General features: G+C 43.9%; 1 protein-coding gene across 3 annotated transcripts in view; it reads right to left on the bottom strand.

The window, feature by feature from the left end:
• LOC144735699 (high-affinity choline transporter 1-like) overlaps positions 1-25,544 on the bottom strand; it is a 60,552-nt gene extending 35,008 nt beyond the window's left edge. For 2 of the 3 annotated variants that reach the window (XM_078618181.1, XM_078618179.1), the window contains exon 1: positions 9,433-9,556. The gene's annotated coding sequence lies outside the window, so the exon portion shown is untranslated. Of the gene's footprint in view, positions 1-9,432; positions 9,557-25,364 lie in introns of those variants that run through there. The other variant, XM_078618180.1, reaches the window with a different exon arrangement.
• Between the last annotated feature and the right edge of the window lie 1,105 nt (positions 25,545-26,649).

Genomic DNA, 26,649 nt, shown 5'->3' with positions numbered 1-26,649 from the left:
AAATAACTCTTTTGGGGGGGGCTGAATCATAGGGGGAGTCATGGGGCAACAATTAGATATGGGGGGGGGGGGGTGGAGAGGTGAGGTCATAGGGGTCATGCCCCCCATTGATCGTAGGCTGCACCTTTGGTACGTTCGCTGAGCTGAAAATTGAGTGACCTCTTATTCTTAGGTTTTTTCGGTAAAGTCACGTAGGTAAAACATTAAAATTAATAAAAGTAAAATAAAAAATATTTTATTAATTTTAATGTTTTACCTACGTGACTTTACCGAAAAAACCTAAGAATATGAATCCTTGCAGTCGCGAAAGCTTCAAATCTAGAATGAGTGACCTCTTCTGCCGGCGGATGCACAGAACGAAACGTTCTGCCCGTCCAGAGTCGCGTGCGTGAGCGAGTTGTTTTCATCGATTGTCGTCGCGCGCTCTCGATTCGGCGTTGAATGAAGATGACGTCGATGACAAACCCAAAGATTAACGGCGCCGCGTCTGTCGCCGCCTGGAGGCGATTGACTCGTCGTCATGATGTCAACTGCGAAACGACCAAAAAATAAAAAAAATTTGTCCCGTAAATAAAGTCTGGCGAATTGCTGAACGTCAAAAAAAAAGTCATTGATCGACGACTGGCTTCGGGGCTGGCGATGATCACGTCATATCCATCACGAATTTATCGATGGCCTGGCTGGGTCACAGTCTTGCCACACCTATGCTAGGGGCGGTCTCGCCCATCCGAGTGAGACCGCCCCCTCCACCTCCACCCCCCCCCCCCCGGGAAAATGTTCCACAATGGTTTCACCTGCGTAGGCCCGGCAGTGGAGATGGCGAGAAAACCTGGACCAGAGGTGAGAAACCCTGGAACGGAGGTCAGAAACCCTGGACCAGAGGCCAAAAACCCTGGAATGGAGGCAGGAAACCCTGGAACGGAGGCGAGAAACCTGGAACGGAGGAAAAAAACCTGAAACGGAGGCGAGAAACCCTGGAACGGAGACAAGAAACTCTGGAACGGAGCGAGAAACCCTGGAATGGTGGCCCCTACCAGTTACATGGAACCCAATGAAAATAGAAACATGACAAAGATCCCCCATATAGCGTGAACAGACTGTAGGGGCAAGTGCTGTTAGCGAGCACTTATGAAGGCCGGAACAGTACACGAGAGGGTGGGTGATCAGCACCACGCCCGACCGCCTTTGTCTCCCCAGTGGCGATGTTTACACACCGCACCAGGTACTCATTTGAGGCTGAGTCGACCTAGGGGAGGCCCAGTACCGGTTCAGATAATCGTCACCGGTGTTGGCCGTGAGCGGGAATCGAACTCGGGTCACCAGGTTCATAGCGCAGCGCGCTAACCGCTACACAGTGAACCCCACACACACACACAGCAACAACAGCATGCCCCAGCCCAATACATCACCCAGCAGCAACCGCATGGCGACCTCACTGGGCTCACGGCAACCGCCGTCGCGATCCATGGCTCCAGCAGCGGTCCAGGGAGGAGCCCTTGCTGGAGCGTGGAGGAGGCGACCCGCGAGATGCCCCCCCCACCCCCCCATCTAACTCACGGGAGTTGTTGCAAAAGTTTTGGTGGCACTTTGCCCTTCGTCGCCGCGCGTGGAAGGGCCATCGCGCAAAGCGCGGTTTTCACGGATGTAATTCAACTGCTGTAGTAGATGGTAGTGATGAACTAGAGGCCTCTTTCTTTTTCTTGTGCTACTTACAAATGTAATGCGATACAACACGAGAGAGTCGGCTAACATAACAGTCAACAACCCTACCTGGTTGATTACGTTCTTCCAAAGATTGCTAAATTTGAGAGAGAGACAAAACACAGACACGGAGACACACAGACAGACACACAAGCAGAGAGAGAGACGCACACAGAGACACACAGAGAGAGACACACACATAGGCACACAGAGAAACAACGCCTCTGTGTCGAGGCCTTAAATAGAGAGAGAGGGGGTCAGAGATAGTAGTGATGATAATTTGCATCTGTAAAGGCGTGATTGCATCATACGTAGATCCCAATGCGCCGACAAAAACAGAAGGTCAGTTGACAGCGGTGAGTTTTTGCACGAACCGCACCACCGATTAGCACGGTTGGCTACGTACGGTGCGAAAGAAGTTCAACATACATACGTACAACCCTGAGTAATTTCATCTGGGTTGCGAGATGTTGACTACCTCGCCTGGTATACAGGAGATCGTGGGTTCGATCCCGACCCTGACGCCTGCTGCTGTGTATTTGGAGTTTGCGTGTCTCTCTCTCTCTCAGCATCATCACGGTGGCCAGGAGATGTTAATTACCTCGCCTGATATGCAGGAGGTCGTGGGTTCGATCCCGTCCCTGACCCTGACCCTGACGCTTGCTGCTGTATATTTGGAGTTTGCGTGTCTCTCTCTCCCCGTGGTCGCGTGGATTTTTCTCTGGGTCCTCCGGTTTTCCCCCTCCACATTTACAAAACATACATTGCGAGTATTCGGCTGCTATAAATGTCCACATGGTGACAAGCCACTTCGTTGCGCTGTCATTTGCGATTGCCAGATCGCTTCTGAAAAAGAGCTACACAGCTTAGTGGGGGCCTTACCTGGTAAAATCAAATACATAAAAAAAACAATACTCTTAGTTTTTTTGGTAAAGTCACGTAGGTAAAAAATGAAATAAAATTTTATTAAAATAAAATTATAAAAATCACGACGTTTCGGAGGCAACACAAGTCTCCGTCATCAGGTGGGACCGTCACAGCCAGATTTGCTGTATCAAGTGATGCATTATTTTATTTTTTTATTAATTTTAATTTCATTTTTTACCTACGTGACTTTACCGAAAAAACTAAGAGTATGAATCCTTGCAGTCACGAAAGCTTCAAATCTAGAAATAAAAAAACTAGTTACGTTTTAGCTTAACAAGGAGCTGAACGCGAAGAATTCAGGATGAGTCTCACTTTGAAGAGTGACACGGGTCATTGGAATGACGCCGGCAGACGGAGTCAAAACGAAGCAGAGCCGTGCAGTGAGCACGAGTGATGGTGCACACACACACGGCGTTCGATGCACTGTGTGGGTTAAAGTTATTTGGTGATGACGCTGCTGCTGCGTTGGCTGTGGTGCAACTACCACAATGGACCAACAACAACAACAAACGTCAACACATTCGTCAATAATCACACTGTGGCCTTTACAGAAAAAAATATAGGTGATGGCAATGACCCATCATCTTCAGAGTACATAGGGAGAGACAGAGAGAGAGAGACAGAGAGACAGATTGGGTGTACACCATGGGATCTGATAATAATTATGCTTAAAATGTTTGCTGGTGAGCATTTATAAATATACCGAGTGCTTCAAAAAAACGTTAACACTTACATGGGACTATCGTTTTTAATGGGAAAATAACGGATAATACACTGTAATCATGATATCAAATGTGACGTTAATAGCTTCAAAAAGTTAAAGAGCCTCCACTTGTTCGCAATCATTGTCAACGCGTGCCTGGAATCTTCTCCAGGTCGTCTCCACATTTCTCGTGGTATTGTTGCAAATTATCTGAAGTGTTAACATCTTTTTGAAGCACCTCGTATTTATCAGTAAATGGATCGTGGTAGCCGTACTGAGTAACAGACAAACCCCCAAGTCATCAATAAGTATCAACATTAAACATTAGACTTATCTTACGTATTATGCAAATTTATATATTGCAATACATTTAGCAAGCAATTGGTGTTAACTAGGCCGCCGCTATTAGTTCAACTATTAAAGCAAATGAATCTGATATAAAATAAAAACTGTAATTCCCATCAGGTCTCATGGTGTAAAGCGCCGTCTCATCCACGCTATCTCTGTCACCTCTATCCATGTGTTCTGAAGAAGGTCTATTGCTTAAAACGTCGCCTAATAGAAACGTTTCCTTAGCGTTGGTATCGGTAACGTTGCAACCTTGTAATTATTGCTTACGCCACTGCTTGCAAAGTATATTAATATATGAAAATGTGATTACTAATTATGTAATTACTCTCTTAAGATAGTTATGCTTGCATTCTGTTTGCATTGTATGCGGACATATACAAAAAACGCCATTACTCACATCGTCTTGAATTTCAAACACCGCTGTTTGACTCTGAACCACGAGCTGTGTTGAACGAGGTACGTATAGATACACACACACACGTAACCATAATATATATATACACTCATACTGCACATCCGTCAAAGGAACGTATTTTAGGTATGTCTGTCAGATATCACCTTCATCAATGGCCGCAAGGGTAAAGCGTTCTAAACCTCCTCGACACAGGGACCCCATTTCACCTTGTCAGGCTCCGGATTATGTCCTCGAAAGACGTGAACCTCAGCTCCCTGCTGGGATGGGCACGCACGCAAACCCACAGCCACCGACGCCAAGGGTGGCACAGTCGGGTTTTTTTTACAATCGGGTTTAATTGTCTTTTTATATTAAACCCGATCATCTGAGATTGGGAGAAATCCGGTTTAATTGGTTCTAATTGCAGAACCGCACTTCGCCAACTTCTCAACGATGGGCTTCGTCCATTCCAAGCGAAGGAACTCACTGGCGGCGCCCACGATTGTGGAGGAGAAGCTCCTCGTGTTCATCGAGACCAACCTGCCCGCCGCATTCTACGACTACCCCGTGCCCGACGGCCCCCCCCACCCCCCGAGTACGATAATAGCAGTACCGACGAGGAAGCAGCCTAAGCCTTGGATCAGAGTTTCGTATTAATTAAAGCAGGTTTTAATTCCCAGAAATCGGGTTTAATTGTATTAAAGAAAAAACCCGATGCCTGCAGCTGGAAAAATCGGGGTTTTTCCACCCATGACCGACGCACGCTGAGCAGTGTCCAGTCACAGCAGTTCTGCTTTCTAGGGGCGCCACGTTGGCTAGGAGATGTTGACTGCCTCGCCTGGTATGCAGGAGATCGTGGGGTCGATCCAGACCCTGACGCCTGCTGTATATTTGGAGTTTGTGTGTCTCTCTTTCATCATCATCATCATCATGTTGGCTAAGAGATGTTAACTACCTCGCCTGGTATGCAGGAGATCGTGGGGTTGATCCCGACCCTGACGCCTGCTGCTGTATATTGGGAGTTTGCGTGTATCTCTCTCTCCTCCCCTCGTGGTCGCGTGGATTTTTCTCCGGGTTTTCCCCGCACATTAAGAAACGTGCGTTTATAGTATTTGGCTACTGCCATACATTTTCATGTGATAAGCCACTTCGTTGAGCTATCGTTTGTGGCCAGGTCGTTTCTGAAAAAAAGAGCTGTACAGCTCAGTGGGCCTTACCTGGTAAAATAAAATCAATAGTTTACTTTTTAGTTGAGTTTAGAAACTGTATTCTCACCCTTAACTCATAACTTGCCCTCAATCCATTCCATTCCCTTCTCTCCCCTCGCCTCTCCACTCCTTCCCATCCCTCCCCTATACACTTTCGTTTCACTCGAATTCGAACTAGAGGCCTCTTTATTTTTTTGTGTTACTCGTACAAAAAAAATGTTCTACGTCGAAATAGGTCGCCGTCGTATTTTTGGACATTTGAGCGATGGGACTGAACGAGTCGCAACTGCTGGCCACTCCACCCAGCGCCCCTCGTGTGAACGTTGCCTGGCTTGTTTTAGAAGTCGTAATTGTGCTCTGGGATGTGTAGCAGAGCTCATGGGCTCATCTCTGTGATAACTTTGCTGCTGTTGTTGTTGTTGTTGTCGCTGCTGTTGTTGGTGTTTGTGCCCTTTTGTTTGTGGTGCCATTTCGTTATTCGTTTATTTTTTCATCTACTATACATTGTTTGCTTTTATAGGAAGGTAGCAACTCTATATAGAATATATAATCAATATATAGCGTTATGGAATGCAATTAGCATGAATGATACTATATAAAATTAAAGTACGGTAGATCATTGATTATCCGGATAATCACTCCTAATCATTTTTTAAAATCGCTTATTTTTGCACATTCTTGCACGACGTTATGCTCTTAGGTGTTGCTAAAAGTTTTTCTTTAAGTGTTTTAAATGTGTTTACTGTATGAAATTGGCATAATCGATGACCAACTATATTATTATTATTCTTTGTTTTTTTCGGTAAAGTCACGTTGGTAAAAAAGAGAAAATAAATTAAAACTTCAAATCTATAATTATATTATTATTACTATCATCGTGACCCCACGTGCTCTCTGTTACAATCACTCATTTATCAGGCCTTCCACGCCCTTGCCAGCTCAGTCACTCGATGTTTCGTGACCCCGCTTGTTTATATTTAGAGGGCGCCTTGAGGCAGGGCGCTCTATAATAACGAAGTAAAGATACATCGCAAGAACGAGCTATCGATGCAAAGTCTCGTTGCGGATCTGTCAAGATGCAGGAATAGAGAAATCGACCGAAAGTCCTCGGGACATGGCCAAGAGAGACCTACGTGCGGCGAGGAGAAATCACTCATCCAGCAGTGGATAGGGACACGGGCTCTACGGTGTCCTAACAAGTCCCGAGTCCACGGCTGTCAACCCATTTGGTTTATCAAGGGATATCGCCTTGCCAGTATGACAATATGAGAATGGGTTTGACCCTTTCTGGCAATGAAACAGTTGTGTTCAGATGTTAAATCACCAAATAGAAACGCTTTGCAAGGAATCGTGTCTGCATTAACCACACACAGGCCTTGTGGTGAACATGCAAACAAAAAACATGCGCTGGTAGTATATGATGATGCATTGATTTTGAAACTGATTGGTCCACAGCACAGACAGCTTTGTTTAGCGCCGAGTCTCAAACAGCGTACAGGGAAATTGAGTCTTCAGGTCCATACGGCGTACAGCCGTTTCAATACGGGCAAATTTGTTTTGTCTATTTGTTTGTGTTTTTCCCTTGTGATGGGACTTTGTAGGATGAACGTTGAGATTTATATAAGCACGGGGTGACCAATAAGGTCTGAATTGGTCTGTGATAAGGTAGGTACTGATAAAGGGTTGCCAGGTATGTGAGTCACCCTGTGCTCAATTGAGATTCAGGGAGGTGTTCGTCCACAGATGTTGTGAAACTCCTCTCTCTCGTGGGCACTGCCATAGCTCGGTTTCGCCAAGAGGAGGCAGTGCAGCGTGTTGACGAATCTGCGTCTGCTCAAGACATTCTGTACGGGGATAGAGCGTTGTCCCCTCTCGCGTGCGTGGGGTTTATCCGGGGCGCTGTGGTTTTCTCTCGCACGTATAAACTGAGTCGTTGATAGGTTGAAAACATCTAAAAATTAAAAAACCCACTGCAAGACGCTGCTGAAAAATAGTCTTTGGACTTAGTGCGGCTCTTACGGGTAAATTCGTTTAAAAAAATCAATTGGTTGGTAATCATTCTGCGTTCCCATGACACGGACAGTCTCCCAAACCACGGACAACTTATGTACCACCATTGGAACCTCATTTGCCAGTAAAAAAAATATGATAATTGGTTTTTACCCTTTTATCTGGCAACAAAACTGACACTGTCATACTCTGATGGTGCATTGTCTTTGAGTTGTGCGCCTTTTGGCGTCATCTGGTCCAATCCATGTGAGACTAGGCTCTAAGGAAAGCTGTCAATCAACTTCAAGGACAGTGCATACATGATCAGAGTTATGTTTTTTGGTTGCATTATGACTGCAGGTATTGTGGTCTATGCAAACATGACTCCTTGTAAAAAAAAGGTGTCAGTTTTGTTGCCAGATAAAAGGGTAAAAAACCAATGATCAACTTCTGTACCGTTCAAACTGTTAAAATAACTGGGCCTGGGTGTGACACGCCATGGCTAGAAGGGATGATGGCTGATGGCGAGGCGAAATAACTATAACAATGATCATTCTGCTCTTAAAAATAATCTATGTCACGAGTTTGTTGGCTGTTGGCAAAGGCCCCTCTCCACACGAACATCAACTCGATTGGTAAGTGGCTGCTGCAGAGCCGTTGCCACTGAAACTAGCTGAGTAACTGGCTCACGGGATTTCTCCGCGTAACAAATAAACACTGAGTTGATTTGAAAGGGTGAAAGACGAAGTTGGGAATGCGTAATAATAATAATCATCATGATAGCTAGCGACACCACAGAGGTGTGAATAATGAATACAGAGGAGTGACCACGCTGCGTTTTCAATCACTCTAACTCAGTGGTTCTTAACCTGGGGTGCACTCACTCGCTGGAGATGCGAGAGGCCCTCTCTGCGAACCAAACGGGTGCAGGCGGCAGTAAACCACCGTTCTAGCTTTTCAATGTGTGCTCCTATGAATGTCATTCTTTTTACAAGAATATCCATTACATCCTAAAGAATATGAAAACATTTCGATTTAAAGCTTTCGTGACTGCAGGGATTCATCTTCGTGGTTCTTTCGGTAAAGTCACGTAGAAGGGAAATAATAAAATAATAAAAATAATAAAATAATTCTCACGACGTTTCGGCCACAACGCAAGCAGCCGTCCTCAGGTGAAGAAAGGTATGTCGGAATGACAGCGTCTGTCGGAAAGACAGCGTCATTTAGACGCTGTCTTTCCGACAGACCTGTTCTTCACCTGAGGACGGCTGCTTACGTTGTGGCCGAAACGTCGTGAGAATTGTATTTTATTATGTTTTATTTTTATTATTTTATTATTTCCCTTCTACGTGACTTTACCGAAAGAACCAAGAAGAATATTAAAACACCCAACGATACATATCATCTTGGAATTGTATTATTATTATGTAAAAAGGCAGATTGCTTATAGTGCCCCGAGCATATGAGGATTGTGAGCAGAGTATTACAATGACGGCTGTTTCTTATTAAACCGTGGCAGAGCAATGGGTTCTCTAGTGGTAATAATGATACGATTATAATTATAGCATGGAGAGGGAAGGAGTCATATTCTTAGGGGTTTTTTCGGTAAAGTCACGTAGGTAAAAATAAATAATAAAAATAAAATAATAGAAATAATAATAGAAATAAAATTATAAATCACGACGTTTCGGAGGCAACACAAGTCTCCGTCATCAGGTGGGACCGTCACAGCTAAATTTACTGTACCCAGTGCGGTGTGTAAGCGTTGCCACTGGGGAGACAAAGGCGGCCGGGCGTGGTGCTGGCCACCCACCCACTCGTGCACCGTTCCGGCCTTCACAGGTGCTGCTCGCTAACAGCACTTGCCCCAAAAATATTGCTCAGGCTATACGGGGGATCTTTGCCTTTTGTGTGTGTGGTTTTTTGTTGCATGTAGTTCCTAGGGAACAATCCCGTGGGCAGGTGAATTTCCAGCACGTGCTGGCGGTACAGCACTTGCCCCAACAGTCTGTTGAGGCTATACCGGTGGGAGGGGGGGGGGAGAGACCTATGCCTTTGTCGCGCGCGCGCGTGTCTTTTTGTTGTTGTTGTTGTTGTGGTTGTTGTTGTTGTGGTTGTTGTTGTGGTTGTTGTTGTGGTTGCATCGCGCGCACATTCACCTGCCAGCGATGGGACGCAGCGGCCGTTCTCGACGCGGGGGTCGATCCGAATCGGGATGCCCTCGATGTGCGGCTCACGCGACGGCAAACATCCACCGTCTCGGCTCGTCAACGAATTGTCGAGTTTGCTGTGTCGATGGACGAGCAGAGCCGTGTCCCACTGGCTACGGCGAATCGGAGCGACTGCCCCAAAGGAGGAACCCCCCCTCAACCAAATCCCCTCCACGTGCTCCCACCCAGCGTGCCCCCCCCCGTCTGGCTGTTCTTGAACTGGGCGGTGGGCGGTGCAAGGAGTATGAGCAGCAGAGGTCGCAACCGGGTACTCGATACCCGTACCCTACCCGATACCCGGCTACCCGTACCCGGCCGGGTACGGGTAGGCCGTGAGTCACTGGTGAGTCACCGTTTGTCACTCATTTCCCAACGTCTCGTCTCTTCTCACAATTCAAGTTCCTAGAATCAACCCACCCACGCCTGCAACATGGCTTCATCCCAGAGGTCGCAATCGGGTACCCGTACCCTACCCGATACCCGGCCGGGTACGGGTAGGGTACGGGTACGGCCGGGTACGGGTACCCGTTTGCGACCTCTGATGAGCAGTGTGGGGGAGGGGGCAGTGGCAAATGTTATAAAGAGGCCCTAAATGAACAAAAACCGTTCACATTAAACACTCACGTTTTTTAATTGCACCTGAAGACGATTGCTTATGTTGCGATGGAAACGTCGTGATATATATTTTTTATAATTTTTCTACCTACGTGGCTTTACCGAAAGACCCATAGAATAGTAAAGTAATTGTATTTTTTCGTTTGCTATACAGCCAGATAATACGACAAATCGCTAACCTTAAACACCCGGTCGTTCGTAAAAATTGAAGGCGGTATAGTACTATAGTCATAGAGCAAGTGCAGAATCACTGAACCGGAAATGATGGCTTGAAAGCATTTAGCGCGGGGCTCTTGAAAGTGCGGGGCCCGTAGCTACTACATATGTAACTACTACATTTGGAGCTACTGTTGCTACTACACATGTAGCTGCTGTTGTTACTATACATGCAGCTGCTGTTGCTACTACACATGCAGCTACTGTTGCTACTACACATGTAGCTACTGTTGCTACTACACATGCAGCTACTGTTGCTACTACACATGTAGCTACTGTTGCTACTACACATGCAGCTACTGTTGCTACTACACATGTAGCTACTGTTGCTACTACACATGCAGCTACTGTTGCTACTACACATGCAGCTACTGTTGCTACTACACATGTAGCTACTGTTGCTACTACACATGTAGCTACTGTTGCTACTACACATGTAGCTACTGTTGCTACTGCACATGTAGCTACTGTTGTTACTACACATGCAGCTGCTGTTGCTACTACACATGCAGCTACTGTTGCTACTACACATGCAGCTACTGTTGCTACTACACATGCAGCTACTGTTGCTACTACACATGTAGCTGCTGTTGCTACTACACATGTAGCTACTGTTGCTAATACACATGCAGCTACTGTTGCTACTAGGATAATTAATCCGGCACTGAGTGCGCTAAATGAAACGTGAACGTGAACAACCTACGGACGCACAAGCCGTGTCTGACGTTGCAGACGCTCGGCCTATCGCAGGAGCTGCTCACTTCGTGGTCTGTTTGCGCGGATTCGATCCGTGGTGCGTTTTGTGTCATGCCTTGTATATTAAATTTATTCCAATATGTTTCAGTCGTTAGGGTTTGCAAGGAATTCATTTAAAGCACGGCTTGAACCACAAAGCTCTTTAGCGCGGCTAATCCCACACACACAAAAACAATGTACGGAGTTCATATTCTTGGTTCTTTCGGTAAAGTCACGTAGAATTGAAATAATAAAATAATAAAAGTGAGAATTGTATTTGATTAGGTTTCATATTTATTATTTTATTATTTCCCTTTTTACGTGACTTTACCGAAAGAACTAAGAAGATGTATGACACAATGCCAGGTTCATATTGTATCACTGATTGTTTTGCTCAAAAAGCAAGTACTGTCCAAAACCAGCCACAGGTGTATTCATAGATCCAGTCAAAGATGTAATTGAGTCATTTCTCATTTAAATTGAGATCCTTTCCCTTTATAACTCACGTATCCTCCGTCATTCCTAAGTCAAAGGTCGTATATACTGACACAGTAGCATATCTTGAAAACTATAGCCAATCAACCATTTTAAGCATCATTTTCATTCTCAGTGACCCAGAATTAGTAAAGTTGGACTACATTTATTTCGGAAGTATTTTGGCTGTAGACCAGTGTTATCAGTGGCGTAGTGACTACATTATCAGTGGCATAGTAACTACATTATCAGTGGCGTAGTAACTATATTATCAGTGGTGTAGTAACTACATTATCAGTGGCATAGTAACTACATTATCAGTGGCGTAGTAACTATATTATCAGTGGTGTAGTAACTACATTATCAGTGGTGTAGTAACTACATTATCAGTGGTGTAGTGACTACATTATCAGTGGTGTAGTAACTACATTATCAGTGGTGTAGTGACTACATTATCAGTGGTGTAGTAACTACATTATCAGTGGCGTAGTGACTACATTATCAGTGGTGTAGTAACTACATTATAAGTGGCGTAGTAACTACATTATCAGTGGTGTAGTAACTACATTATCAGTGGCGTAGTGACTACATTATTAGTGGTGTAGTAACTACATTATCAGTGGTGTAGTAACTACATTATCAGTGGTGTAGTAACTACATTATCAGTGGTGTAGTGACTACATTATCAGTGGCGTAGTGACTACATTATCAGTGGTGTAGTAACTACATTATCAGTGGTGTAGTGACTACATTATCAGTGGTGTAGTAACTACATTATCAGTGGTGTAGTAACTACATTATCAGTGGTGTAGTAACTACATTATCAGTGGCGTAGTAACTACATTATCAGTGGTGTAGTAACTACATTATCAGTGGTGTAGTAACTACATTATCAGTGGCGTAGTAACTACATTATCAGTGGCGTAGTAACTACATTATCAGTGGTGTAGTGACTACATTATCAGTGGCGTAGTAACTACATTATCAGTGGCGTAGTAACTACATTATCAGTGGTGTAGTGACTACATTATCAGTGGTGTAGTAACTACATTATCAGTGGCGTAGTAACTACATTATCAGTGGCGTAGTAACTACATTATCAGTGGTGTAGTGACTACATTATCAGTGGTGTAGTAACTACATTATCAGTGGTGTAGTAACTACATTATCAGTGGTGTAGTGACTACATTATCAGTGGTGTAGTAACTACATTATCAGTGGTGTAGTAACTACATTATCAGTGGTGTAGTGACTACATTATCAGTGGTGTAGTGACTACATTATCAGTGGTGTAGTAACTACATTATCAGTGGTGTAGTAACTACATTATCAGTGGTGTAGTAACTACATTATCAGTGGTGTAGTAACTACATTATCAGTGGTGTAGTAACTACATTATCAGTGGCGTAGTAACTACATTATCAGTGGTGTAGTAACTACATTATCAGTGGTGTAGTAACTACATTATCAGTGGTGTAGTAACTACATTATCAGTGGTGTAGTAACTACATTATCAGTGGTGTAGTGACTACATTATCAGTGGTGCAGTAACTACATTATCAGTGGTGTAGTAACTACATTATCAGTGGTGTAGTAACTACATTATCAGTGGTGTAGTAACTACATTATCAGTGGTGTAGTGACTACATTATCAGTGGTGTAGTAACTACATTATCAGTGGTGTAGTAACTACATTATCAGTGGTGTAGTGACTACATTACCAGTGGTGTAGTAACTACATTATCAGTGGTGTAGTAACTACATTATCAGTGGCGTAGTAACTACATTATCAGTGGTGTAGTAACTACATTATCAGTGGTGTAGTAACTACATTATCAGTGGCGTAGTAACTACATTATCAGTGGTGTAGTAACTTCATTATCAGTGGTGTAGTGACTACATTACCAGTGGTGTAGTAACTACATTATCAGTGGTGTAGTAACTACATTATCAGTGGCGTAGTAACTACATTATCAGTGGTGTAGTAACTACATTATCAGTGGCATAGTAACTACATTATCAGTGGTGTAGTAACTACATTATCAGTGGCGTAGTAACTACATTATCAGTGGCGTAGTAACTAAATTATCAGTGGCGTAGTAACTACATTATCAGTGGCGTAGTAACTACATTATCAGTGGCGTAGTAACTACATTATCAGTGGCGTAGTGACTACATTATCAGTGGCGTAGTAACTACATTATCAGTGGTGTAATGACTACATTATCAGTGGCGTAGTAACTACATTATCAGTGGTGTAGTAACTACATTATCAGTGGCGTAGTAACTACATTATCAGTGGTGTAGTAACTACATTATTAGTGGCATAGTAGCTACATTATGAGTGGTGTAGTAACTACATTATCAGTGGTGTAATGACTACATTATCAGTGGCGTAGTAACTACATTATCAGTGGTGTAGTAACTACATTATCAGTGGCGTAGTAACTACATTATCAGTGGTGTAGTAACTACATTATCAGTGGCGTAGTAACTACATTATCAGTGGCGTAGTAACTACATTATCAGTGGTGTAGTAACTACATTATCAGTGGCGTAGTAACTACATTATCAGTGGTGTAGTAACTACATTATCAGTGGCGTAGTAACTACATTATCAGTGGCGTAGTAACTACATTATCAGTGGTGTAGTAACTACATTATCAGTGGCGTAGTAACTACATTATCAGTGGTGTAGTGACTACATTATCAGTGGTGTAGTAACTACATTATCAGTGGCGTAGTAACTACATTATCAGTGGTGTAGTGACTACATTATCAGTGGTGTAGTAACTACATTATCAGTGGCATAGTAACTACACTATCAGTGGTGTAGTAACTACATTATCAGTGGTGTAGTGACTACATTATCAGTGGTGTAGTGACTACATTATCAGTGGTGTAGTAACTACATTATCAGTGGTGTAGTGACTACATTATCAGTGGTGTAGTAACTACATTATCAGTGGTGTAGTGACTACATTATCAGTGGCGTAGTAACTACATTATCAGTGGTGTAGTAACTACATTATCAGTGGCGTAGTGACTACATTATCAGTGGTGTAGTAACTACATTATCAGTGGTGTAGTAACTACATTATCAGTGGCATAGTAACTACATTATCAGTGGTGTAGTAACTACATTATCAGTGGTGTAGTAACTACATTATCAGTGGCTTAGTGACTACATTATCAGTGGTGTAGTAACTACATTATCAGTGGCGTAGTGACTACATTATCAGTGGTGTAGTGACTACATTATCAGTGGTGTTGTGACTACATTATCAGTGGTGTAGTAACTACATTATCAGTGGCGTAGTAACTACATTATCAGTGGTGTAGTCACTACATTATCAGTGGTGTAGTGACTACATTATCAGTGGTGTAGTAACTACATTATCAGTGGCGTAGTAACTACATTATCAGTGGTGTAGTAACTACATTATCAGTGGTGTAGTGACTACATTATCAGTGGCGTAGTAACTACGTTATCAGTGGTGTAGTAACTACATTATCAGTGGCGTAGTGACTACATTATCAGTGGCGTAGTAACTACATTATCAGTGGTGTAGTAACTACATTATCAGTGGTGTAGTGACTACATTATCAGTGGTGTAGTGACTACATTATCAGTGGCGTAGTAACTACATTATCAGTGGTGTAGTGACTACATTATCAGTGGTGTAGTGACTACATTATCAATGGTGTAGTAACTACATAATCAGTGGTGTAGTGACTACATTATCAGTGGTGTAGTGACTACATTATCAGTGGTGTAGTAACTACATTATCAGTGGCGTAGTAACTACATTATCAGTGGTGTAGTAACTACATTATCAGTGGCGTAGTGACTACATTATCAGTGGCGTAGTAACTACATTATCAGTGGCGTAGTAACTACATTATCAGTGGTGTAGTGACTACATTATCAGTGGTGTAGTAACTACATTATCAGTGGTGTAGTGACTACATTATCAGTGGTGTAGTAACTACATTATCAGTGGCGTAGTGACTACATTATCAGTGGCGTAGTAACTACATTATCAGTGGTGTAGTAACTACATTATCAGTGGCGTAGTGACTACATTATCAGTGGTGTAGTAACTACATTATCAGTGGCATAGTAACTACATTATCAGTGGCATAGTAACTACATTATCAGTGGCGTAGTGACTACATTATCAGTGGTGTAGTAACTACATTATCAGTGGTGTAGTGACTACATTATCAGTGGTGTAGTGACTACATTATCAGTGGTGTAGTAACTACATTATCAGTGGTGTTGTGACTACATTATCAGTGGTGTAGTAACTACATTATCAGTGGCGTAGTAACTACATTATCAGTGGTGTAGTAACTACATTATCAGTGGTGTAGTGACTACATTATCAGTGGTGTAGTAACTACATTATCAGTGGCGTAGTAACTACATTATCAGTGGTGTAGTAACTACATTATCAGTGGTGTAGTGACTACATTATCAGTGGCGTAGTAACTACATTATCAGTGGTGTAGTAACTACATTATCAGTGGCGTAGTGACTACATTATCAGTGGCGTAGTAACTACATTATCAGTGGTGTAGTAACTACATTATCAGTGGTGTAGTGACTACATTATCAGTGGTGTAGTGACTACATTATCAGTGGCGTAGTAACTACATTATCAGTGGTGTAGTAACTACATTATCAGTGGCGTAGTGACTACATTATCAGTGGTGTAGTGACTACATTATCAGTGGTGTAGTAACTACATTATCAGTGGTGTAGTGACTACATTATCAGTGGTGTAGTGACTACATTATCAGTGGTGTAGTAACTACATTATCAGTGGCGTAGTAACTACATTATCAGTGGTGTAGTAACTACATTATCAGTGGCGTAGTGACTACATTATCAGTGGCGTAGTAACTACATTATCAGTGGCGTAGTAACTACATTATCAGTGGTGTAGTGACTACATTATCAGTGGTGTAGTAACTACATTATCAGTGGTGTAGTAACTACATTATCAGTGGCGTAGTGACTACATTATCAGTGGCGTAGTAACTACATTATCAGTGGTGTAGTAACTACATCATCAGTGGCGTAGTGACTACATTATCAGTGGTGTAGTAACTACATTATCAGTGGCATAGTAACTACATTATCAGTGGCATAGTAACTACATTATCAGTGGTGTAGTGACTACATTATTAGTGGTGTAGTAACTACATTATCAGTGGCATAGTAACTACATTATCAGTGGTGTAGTGACTGCATTATCAGTGGCATAGTAGCTACATTATCAGTGGTGTAGTGACTGCATTATCAGTGGCATAGTAACTACATTATCAGTGGTGTAGTGACTGCATTATCAGTGGCATAGTAACTACATTATCAGTGGGGTAGTGACTGCATTATCAGTGGCATAGTAACTACATTATCAGTGGCGTAGTAACTACATTATCAGTGGTGTAGTAACTACATTATCAGTGGTGTAGTAACTACATTATCAGTGGCGTAGTAACTACATTATCAGTGGTGTAGTAACTACATTATCAGTGGCATAGTGACTACATTATCAGTGGTGTAGTAACTACATTGTCAGCTTAGTCGGTGCGGCTATCGGTCAGGTGGGGCCCCAAATATTTGATTTGCAGAAGCGTAAAGTTGCAACGGTAAATAAAGGAATTTTCATATATAAAAAAAAGTTATACTGCCTTTTAAATAAATGTTGTTGTTGTTCTTTTACACTGTTGTTACAAATATCTTCTTCTTGGTTCTTTCGGTAAAGTCACGTAGAAGGGAAGTAATACAATAATAAAAATAAAACATAATAAAATAATTCTCACGACGTTTCGGCCACAACGCAAGCAGCCGTCCTCAGGTGAATCGAAATACAAATATCTTGTTGTGGTCACCATGCGGAGGGAGTTGTGGTGCAAGGCACCATCTGCCCCCCCTCCCCACGTTAATAATAGTTGTTCAACTTATGATGAATAATAGTTACGCTACTGGTGTGATGGCACCTGGGTCAATGAATCCAAAGAGGCTACCAGTCGGCGCAGTGTTCACAGACCTCGTCAGAAACCAGTCTGTCAATCAGCTCACTAAACAACCCACCCACCCAGCAGAGATCAATATGCCCGTAAATTGTTTGTGAATCACACACGGGCGATCGATGCGTGAGTCTTTTATTTTATTACACGCCGACATCGATGTAGCTTAGGGAGGGGAGGGGGTGGAAATCAATGTTACATTTAAACTTAATTTGGAGCTTTCGTGACTGCAGGAATCACTCTTTGGTTCTTTCGGTAAAGTGACGTATAAAGATAAAATAACGAATTAAATAATAGCATACGACGTTTCGATTTACAGCTTTCGTGACTGCAGGGATTCATCTTCTTGGTTCTTTCGGTAAAGTCACGTAGAATGGAAATAATATAATAATAAAAATAAAACATCATAAAATAATTCTTCAGACTCAGGAGTCTTCAGACGCTGTCTCCTCGACAGACCTGTTCTCCACCTGAGGACGGCTGCTTGCGTTGTGGCCGAAACGTCGTGAGAATTATTTTATTATGTTTTATTTTTTTTTATTTTATTATTTACATTCTACGTGACTTTACCGAAAGAACCAAGAAGAAAAAAATAGCATACGACGTTTCAATTGCAACACAAGCAATCGTCATCAGGTATAAATGAAATAGAAACACAAATCTAGTATACTCAGAAATGTAATGTAATACAACAGAGAGTCGGATAACACAATAGTCAACACCCTACCTGGTTGATTACGTTCTTCCTGAGAATGCTACATTTGAGAGAGAGATAAAACACAGAACCAGAGACATATAGACAGACATATAAGCAGACAGATATCACAGATATACATAGAGAGAGAACAAACATAGGCACTATGTAATCTCTGTGATATCTGTCTGCTTATACGTCTGTCTATATGTCTGTGGTTCTGTGTTTGATCTCTCTCTCAATGTTACATTTAGTTGGCTAAATAATTGTTGTATTTTAAGTTTCGCGACTGACCTATTACACCTCAACGAGGCTGGATTATGGCCACTGAGGCCTCGGACTGACAAGGGCCTTGAAGCCTCAGGCCACGTGTGATGCGTGGCCTGAGGCTGCTGAAGGAATCATCTTCTTGGTTCTTTCGGTAAAGTCACGTAGAAGGGAAGTAATAAAATGATAAAAATAAAACATAATAAAATAATTCTCACGACGTTTCGGCCACAACGCAAGCAGCCGTCCTCAGGTCTGTCGGGGAGACAGCGTCTGACGCTGTCTCCCCGACAGACCTGGTCTTCACCTGAGGACGGCTGCTTGCGTTGTGGCCGAAACGTCGTGAGAATTATTTTATTATGTTTTATTATTATTATTTTATTATTTCCATTCTACGTGACTTTACCGAAAGAACCAAGATGAATCCCTGCAGTCACGAAAGCTTTAAATCGAAACTTCTGAAGGAAGTTGAATGCCTTGGCTCTCAGTGCGCACAGCGCAAGCTGACCACTAGGCCCCTGGGTGCTTATAGCGTGAACTAACCACTAGGGCCCCCCCAGACCCCTCAGCGCTTACAATTTGAGGGCCCCCCAGACCCCTTTGTGTTTAAAACAGTGAGCTCACCACTCGGGCCCCTAGGCTCCTGGGGCTTAAAGCGTGAGTTGACCACTAGGGCTCCCGGGCACCTCGGTGTGTACATCGCAGAGGTCGCAACCGGGTACCCGATACCCGTACCCTACCCGATACCCGGCTACCCGTACCCGGCCGGCTTGTGCCCGCCCTCACAGTCGGCCATATTTGCGGAATACACCACGCCGCCGTTGACCCTGGCCATTGACCGAGCAACCCAACGTTCCTACCAGCTCCCTCCGCAGGAATGTGTTTTTCCCCTCCCCATCGATGGGGTGTGGCATATGTGCATCGTCTCCACCAAGTCATTTCACTGACTCATCAGAAACCTTTGTTGGTTGTTCAGCCAATGAAACACATATTTTGAATTTCAAGCAACATAATTCTCTCTGTACCAGGCAGGTGTATAAGACATTTCTTGGTAGGAAAAGCCACAGACAGATGACTGTTTTCTTGCTTGGTATGCCACAGTAAATATATTCAGACTTTTTTCATCCTTTTTCTAAAACAACAGCCTTTTTAAAGGCTATTTCAACAATCCCTCATAAGGGCATTTTTTTAAACAGCCTTTTAAAAGGGTTCGGGTTATTTTGATTTACGTGCTTTTCTACCTTTTTTCTTTTATCTACTCAAAGCTGCCTTTAGGTACGAGTAGACTATAAAATACTACCACTTGATTGTATTTTCCAACAACAGTATTTGAAGGGTGTTATATATTAATACAATTATTATTGAATAAGTATTGAGATATGCTATAAATATATTCATATAAATAGCATACTAGTTCTGAAATATGGACCACAAATGTTGGAATAGTGGTGCTTCCAAAAGGAAAGCCAAAAAAGAAAGGGAGGCAAGAGAGGCAGTTTTGCTTTCAAGTGTTCCACTCGTGACTTAAAGCTTTTGTGACTGCAGGAATTAATATTCTTTATGTTGAGGTCTTTCGGTAAAGTCACGTAGATAGTTCCAAAGAAAATAACAAAAAACTACGACGTTTCGATCGCAACACAACGTCGTAGTTTTTTTTATTATTTTTTATTTTCTTTGGACCTATCTCCGTGACTTTACCGAAAGACCCAAAGAATATGTTCCACTCGATGGCAACTTCTTTCAAAAACCCTCTAATAGTAATAATGATGACAGCAGCACTATTGTCAGCTGTGAGGAATGAACTAGCACTAGTGTAGGGCTGTTACGGAGGGGCTGTATGTGTAGGGCTGTATGCATGGGATCACACGGGAAACAAGCACAGGGGGCGGGGCTCCGTGAGTGCTAACGGGGAGGTGCCCGCAACGACGTCCGCACCGGGCAGCCTGGGGGGTTGCCCGGAGTTGTGATCCTCTGAGGGGTATAAAGGGGGATGAGCCGGAGAGATCGGGGCTCAGTATTAGGATGAAGGAGGAAGACTGAAGATCGTCTAGCTAGAAGCCCTGGACTCCCCTGGGACGCCGCCCTTGTCAGGGCCGCGCAGGACCGAGCCAGCGGCGTGGTCCCGTGAACCAGAGCCAGGACTCTGGGACTCCGGGTACCGTAGCCCGACTAACCAGTGTCGGGCCAGACAGCCTCCCCTAGCCCATTAGTGGAGGATTCAGAGGCAGGTCAGGGGTAGCTAGCGGAGTATCCCCAGCTATCCGGGTGAGGGGGCCGATACCCCCTTTAGTACTGTCCTGTTGTGACCACTTGTACAAATAAATATACGTGTGCCTCAACCTCGGTGTCAAGCGTCCTCAACGGTACTTCACTAGTTTAGTTTCCAGTCATGTTGTTACTCCCCCAGAGCCATCCTTTGAAGGTGAACCCTCAACAGCTAATGGTACACGAGAACCATAATCTCCCCCTCAGGAGAAGTTGGGCAGTTCACAAGAATCAAATCAGCAACCAAGCCATTCCTGGTGCTATAAGGTAATTGACCCTCCATTATGGCAAAGCACGTTCAGTGACATTGCTGAGTCGGTGCTTATTGAAAGAGGAGCAGTCCCTTTCCGAAACCGCAGTGAAAAATACCCAGCTTCAGTCCGAGATAGAGCGCTTGATGGAAAGACTAGAGGTTTCAACAATGAACTTCTGAACTGTATATTGCCAAAGGGGCAGAATGTTTCTAGAAAGTGGCTACTGTACTCACCCTCAACAGGTTGTGTGCACTGCTTTGCATGCAAACTGTTCTCCAGCAAGCTCGGTGGCTTTAGCCAGGGGTTGAGTGACTGTAAGCACTCTGAAAGAATAGGGGAGCACGAAAAGAGTGCAAAACACAGGTCACGCATGCATGCCCTGCACCAGCGGACAAAGGACAGTGCTATAGATGCATATCTGCATTGAAAAATATTGATACTCCGACTGATGCTCCTACTGTTGTGGAGTGACTCATGCAGCCAGCTATGGCTGCAGAGTTTGGTGGTTCAATGTTGTTCACGTCGTTTATTGTGAAAATTCGGTCACAGTTCATATGATCACTGTTTCATTGCTTTTATGGCTTTATTTTGGTGATTTTCGAAAAGTTTTTTGGTTTGGCCATGTTTGTTTGTTGTAGTACAGTTAGACTGGTGGCCTTAATCTAAGTTGTCTTGTGGTTGTTGTTGTTGTTTGACTTGCATCCCACTGGGATATTTGCACAGGGTTGGTGTACGGTGATTTTTCTGCAATATTTTGCTGTCTTTTCTTGGATTTTCTGTTTGCACATAGTCACTTTAAGATGTTTTCTGTTCATGTTTTTTTTGTTTGTTGCGGTTGCACCCGATTCAAGAGCCGAATGGCTCACAGGGCTATACCTAATAAATGAACTTTGAAATATCTCATGCAGCAACTTGATGGGGAACGTAAATACTGGAGGGACATTTCGAAAAGAGTTGTAGCAGTGATCAAGTTCTTGGGTGAAAGAGGACTTGCGTTAAGGGGAGATGATGAACGGTTTGGGTCAACCAATAACGGTAATTTTCGTGGCATCCTAGAATTGCTATCACAATTTGAGCCATTCTTAGCTGAACATATTAAAACGTTTGGCGGAAAAGGAAGAGGCACAGTGTCCTATTTGTTATCAACAATACGTGAGGAACTCATTGAACTAATAGGTCAGAAAACTCGCCAAACAATAGCAGATGAGATTCGGGATGCCAAATATTTTTCAATATCGATTTAAAGCTTTCGTGACTGCAGAGATTCATATTCTTGGTTCTTTTGGTAAAGTCACGTAGAATGGAAAAAACAGTAATAAAATAATAAAATTTAAACAATAAAATTCTCACGACGTTTCGATTACAACACAAGCAATCATCATCAGGTGTGGAAACCACAGCAAGAAAATTTGATTGCTTGTGTTGCAATCGAAACGTCGTGAGAATGTTATTGTTTTTTTTCCCTTCTACGTGACTTTATCGAAAGAACCAAGAATATTTCTCAATAATTGTTGACGCCACTCCAGACCTGTCACATGTGGACCAATTTACGTTCATATTCAGGTTTGTTAACAGCAGCGAGAATGTTGTGGAACGATTCCTGGCCTTTGAGCCAACTGAGAGCCACACTGGTAAAAGTTTAGCAGACTACGTATATAAACTCTTGTTGCAGCAGCTCTTTCTCCAGCCTCAGCAGTTCCTCCTGCTGTGATTGTCTCACCTGATGACGATTGCTTGTGTTGCGATCGAAACGTCGTGATCGATTACACTGGTCAACACACTTTTTCTGGCATAAGGTATTCCAACGGTCTTAAGGTAATTTTTGGGTGCTGATTACAAATCTGGCATCAGTTTTTGTCTATCACATCGTTTTTGAGATATCAAATATTGCATTTTCAATAAAAACTGCGGAAGAAAAATATAAAACAAATGTTGATATCTACATAAAATTATATTATAAACACACTATCCTAAAAATACAGCACCATATTTTAACACTAAAGCAGTCACTGACTCGCAACAACTTGCAATCATAAGTGACAGGGTTAATTTCGGGTAAAATCAATGAAAATGGGGTATGCCGATAGCATAAAAATGAGATGTGATAGAGCAAATCTGAGATCAGATTTGGAATCAGCACCCTGAAATTAGTCTAAAACAGCTGCAACAGTCCAGGCCAGAATTATTTTTTGTTGACCAGTGTTGTTTTTCTACCTACGTGACTTTACCAAAATAGCCAAAGAGTTTGGATTTCTCCAATCACGAAAGCTTGTAATGAAGATTTAGCAGATTGTGTGACTTTGATGGTGGAAGGCCTTGGGTTGGACCTCTCAAACTGTAAAGGTTAGTCATATGACAATGCAAGCAACATGTCAGGAAAATACAATTGCCTACAGGCTCACCTGAAACAGAAAAAACCCTCTGATAGAGTATGTGCCTTGCACAGCACATTCACTTAACTTAGTTGGTGTTAACACCTTAGACGGCAGTAGCCCAGAGGCTGACGAGTTTTTGAACATGTTGCAGTCACTGTGCACATGTTGCTCTTCATCCACACACAGATGGGGGAAAGTCTTTCGGAAGACAGACGTCAAACTGACATTAAAATCGCTGTCCAGTACTCAGTGCTCAGGGCAGTCAACCAAGGCACTGTGGAGAAATGACACCCACATTAGAGAGGCTTTCGGTGGTATGTGCAATGATGGTAATGAGAAAAGAAATACTCGAATTGAGGCCGCTGGACTACGTGCTAAATTGGACACCCTAGAGATGGTGTTCATGGCACATTTCTGGGACGTCAAACTTGACCGCTTCCACGCTACAAGCGTGCTCCTACAGAAAAGTGACATTGACATCTCTGGAGCAGCACCGATGTTGTCTTCGTTGAGAGATTTTGTGGTGGGACAGCGAGACCACTTTGAGGCTTTTGAAAGGGCAGCCTTCAATGTGACGGGCGTCTCTCAGTCATCTGAGCACGATGTTCAGCGGAAGAGGAAACGCCAAACATTTGCAGATAAGAGCTCAAAGCCAGGTGTGACACCTGAGGGGAGGAAGAAGTTAAAAATAGAGACATTTTATGTGGTCATTGATAAGCTAGTGGCATGCCTTGAACATCGCTTGAATGCGTACAAGCGTTTGACAAGTCTCGTTGGAGTTATGTTGATGTCAGATCAGGTGTCTAACAGTGATGTCATAGTGGAAAAGGTAAATGCACTCTCCGCTGTATATCCGTCAGACCTGGACATGAACTTTGCCAACGAACTCATCCAATTCTCAAGTCTTTCATGTCTGACTCTGAGGGTGAGAAGTGCCCAACTAAATTGCTTGAGACGTTGCAGGCACCTAATCTGCAGTCAGTGTTCCCCAATGTGTTCGTGGCACTTGGGATTTGTCTAACTATGCCAGTGACAAACTGCCAGGGTGAGCGGACATTTTCCCTTTTAGGCAGAATAAAAAAATATGAGCTGCGGAGTAGCATGTTGCCAAACGCGTCTCAGCTGACTGTCACTTACGTAAATAGAGTCAGACCTTGTCAGACAGCTAGATTTTGATGATATACTGATGTAGATGATTTAGCGAGGAGGAAGGCAAGAAAGACACCACTATAGTTTTTTTTTTATTATTTTCTTTGGACCTATCTCCGTGACTTTACCGAAAGACCCAAATAATATGTTCCACTCAATGGCAACTTCTTTCAAAAAACCTCTAATAGTAATAATGATGACAGCAGCACTATTGTCAGCTGTGAGGAAGGAACTAGCACTAGTTCAGTTTCCAGTCATGTTGTCACTCCCCCAGAGCCATCCTTTGAAGGTGAACCCTCAACAGGTAATGGTACACGAGAACCGTCATTTCCCCCTCAGGAGAAGTTGGGCAGTTCACAAGATATATTGATGTAGATGATTTAGCGAGGAGGAAGGCAAGAAAGACACCCCTATAAGAAAGCGGGGGGAGGGGGGGGCCTCCAAAAGACATGAGCCCAGGGGCCTCACGGGACCATGATCCGGCCCTGCATGCGTGTTGCAGAACTGTAAGTCGACGTATTTAAAAAAACAAAAATGTGAAGCATTGCCCGCGTGCTTAAAAGTACGCACGAAGCAGCAATTTCTCTCTCATCGATCGAGGCGAAACGCACCCATCCATCACGCGTGGCTATCGCGGCAACCTCGCGGCATGAGAACGTGACACATGCTTACATCAAACGTTCTCCGTTTCGAATTCCACGCGTGGTCGTTTGCGCAAAAGGTAACGAACGACAACCAACAATAAATTCGCAACACGTAAATAACCAAATTATAATGAAAGTATATCTTTGTACATACCTCTTCAAGTCGAAAAGCATTCGGCAAAACAAAAAGCATTCAACGCGTTGTGAGAGTCACTGATCCTCGCGAGCGAGATGAGAAAGTGAAAGCCACACAGCTTTTCAGCAAACATTTGATCAGAGGTCTGATGATCAAGACTGAACGTTTCCGATGATGAAGAGAAGGAGACTAAGGAAATGAAGGAGGAGGATGAGAATGAGGAGGAACATGAGGAGGAGGAGGCTTTTAATTGGTGGACTGAGTGAACCATAAACTAGCAACAGCCATCAATCAGGTATTCGACTTCAGGCCCGCCGGGCAGCCCCAATCCTACAGACGGGGTTATCTTCCTTCTCTCCTCCTCCACCCCCACCACCAAACCAGTCGGCTCAGTCTCCTCCTTCTCTCCACCAATCTCCTCTCACTCGTTTCGCCACCGCTTCGCTTCACCCCGCCTCTGCTGGGGCTTCTCAAACACTCACCACTCACCACCACCACCTCCCCTGGCACTCCTCACCTGATGTAACGTGGCCAGACACTCACCACCCCCCCCCCCCCCTCCTGGCACTCCTTACCTGATGTCACGTGGCCAGGCACTCACCACCACCCCCCTTCACCACTCACCACCACCCCCCTGCCACTACTCACCTGATGTCACGTGGCCAAACACTCACCACTCACCACCACCACCCCCCTGCCACTACTCACCTGATATCAAGTGGCCAGACACTCACCACTCACCACCACCCCCTGCCACTACTCACCTGATGTCACGTGGCCAGACACTCACCACTCACCACCCCCCTGCCACTACTCACCTGATGTCACGTGACCAGACACTCACCACTCACCACCCTGCACGACTCACCTGATGTCACGTGACCAGACACTCACCACCCCCCCCCCCCTGCCACTACTCACCTGATGACACGTGACCAGCCACTCACCACTCACCACCACCCTCCTGCCACTCCTCACCTGATGTCACATGGCCAGACCCTCACCACTCACCACCACCCCCCTGCACTACTCACCTGATGTCACGTGACCAACACTCACCACTCACCACCCCCCTGGCACTCCTCACTAGATGTCACGTGGCCAAACACTCACCACCACCCCCCTGCACGACTCACCTGATGTCACGTGGCCAGAAACTCACCACCCCTCCCCTGGCACTCCTCACCTGATGTCACGCGACCACTCACCACTCACCACCACCACCACACCACTGCACTCGCCAAGGGATGTACACCAGGAGGAGGTGAGCGCTTGTCAAACGTCAAAACTTCATTTCAAAAAG

Source organism: Lampetra planeri, chromosome 56 (genome assembly GCF_965212315.1).
Source record: "Lampetra planeri chromosome 56, kcLamPlan1.2.h2, whole genome shotgun sequence".
Taxonomy (NCBI): Eukaryota; Metazoa; Chordata; class Hyperoartia; order Petromyzontiformes; family Petromyzontidae; genus Lampetra; species Lampetra planeri.
This window is presented reverse-complemented; position numbering and strand designations above follow the sequence as displayed.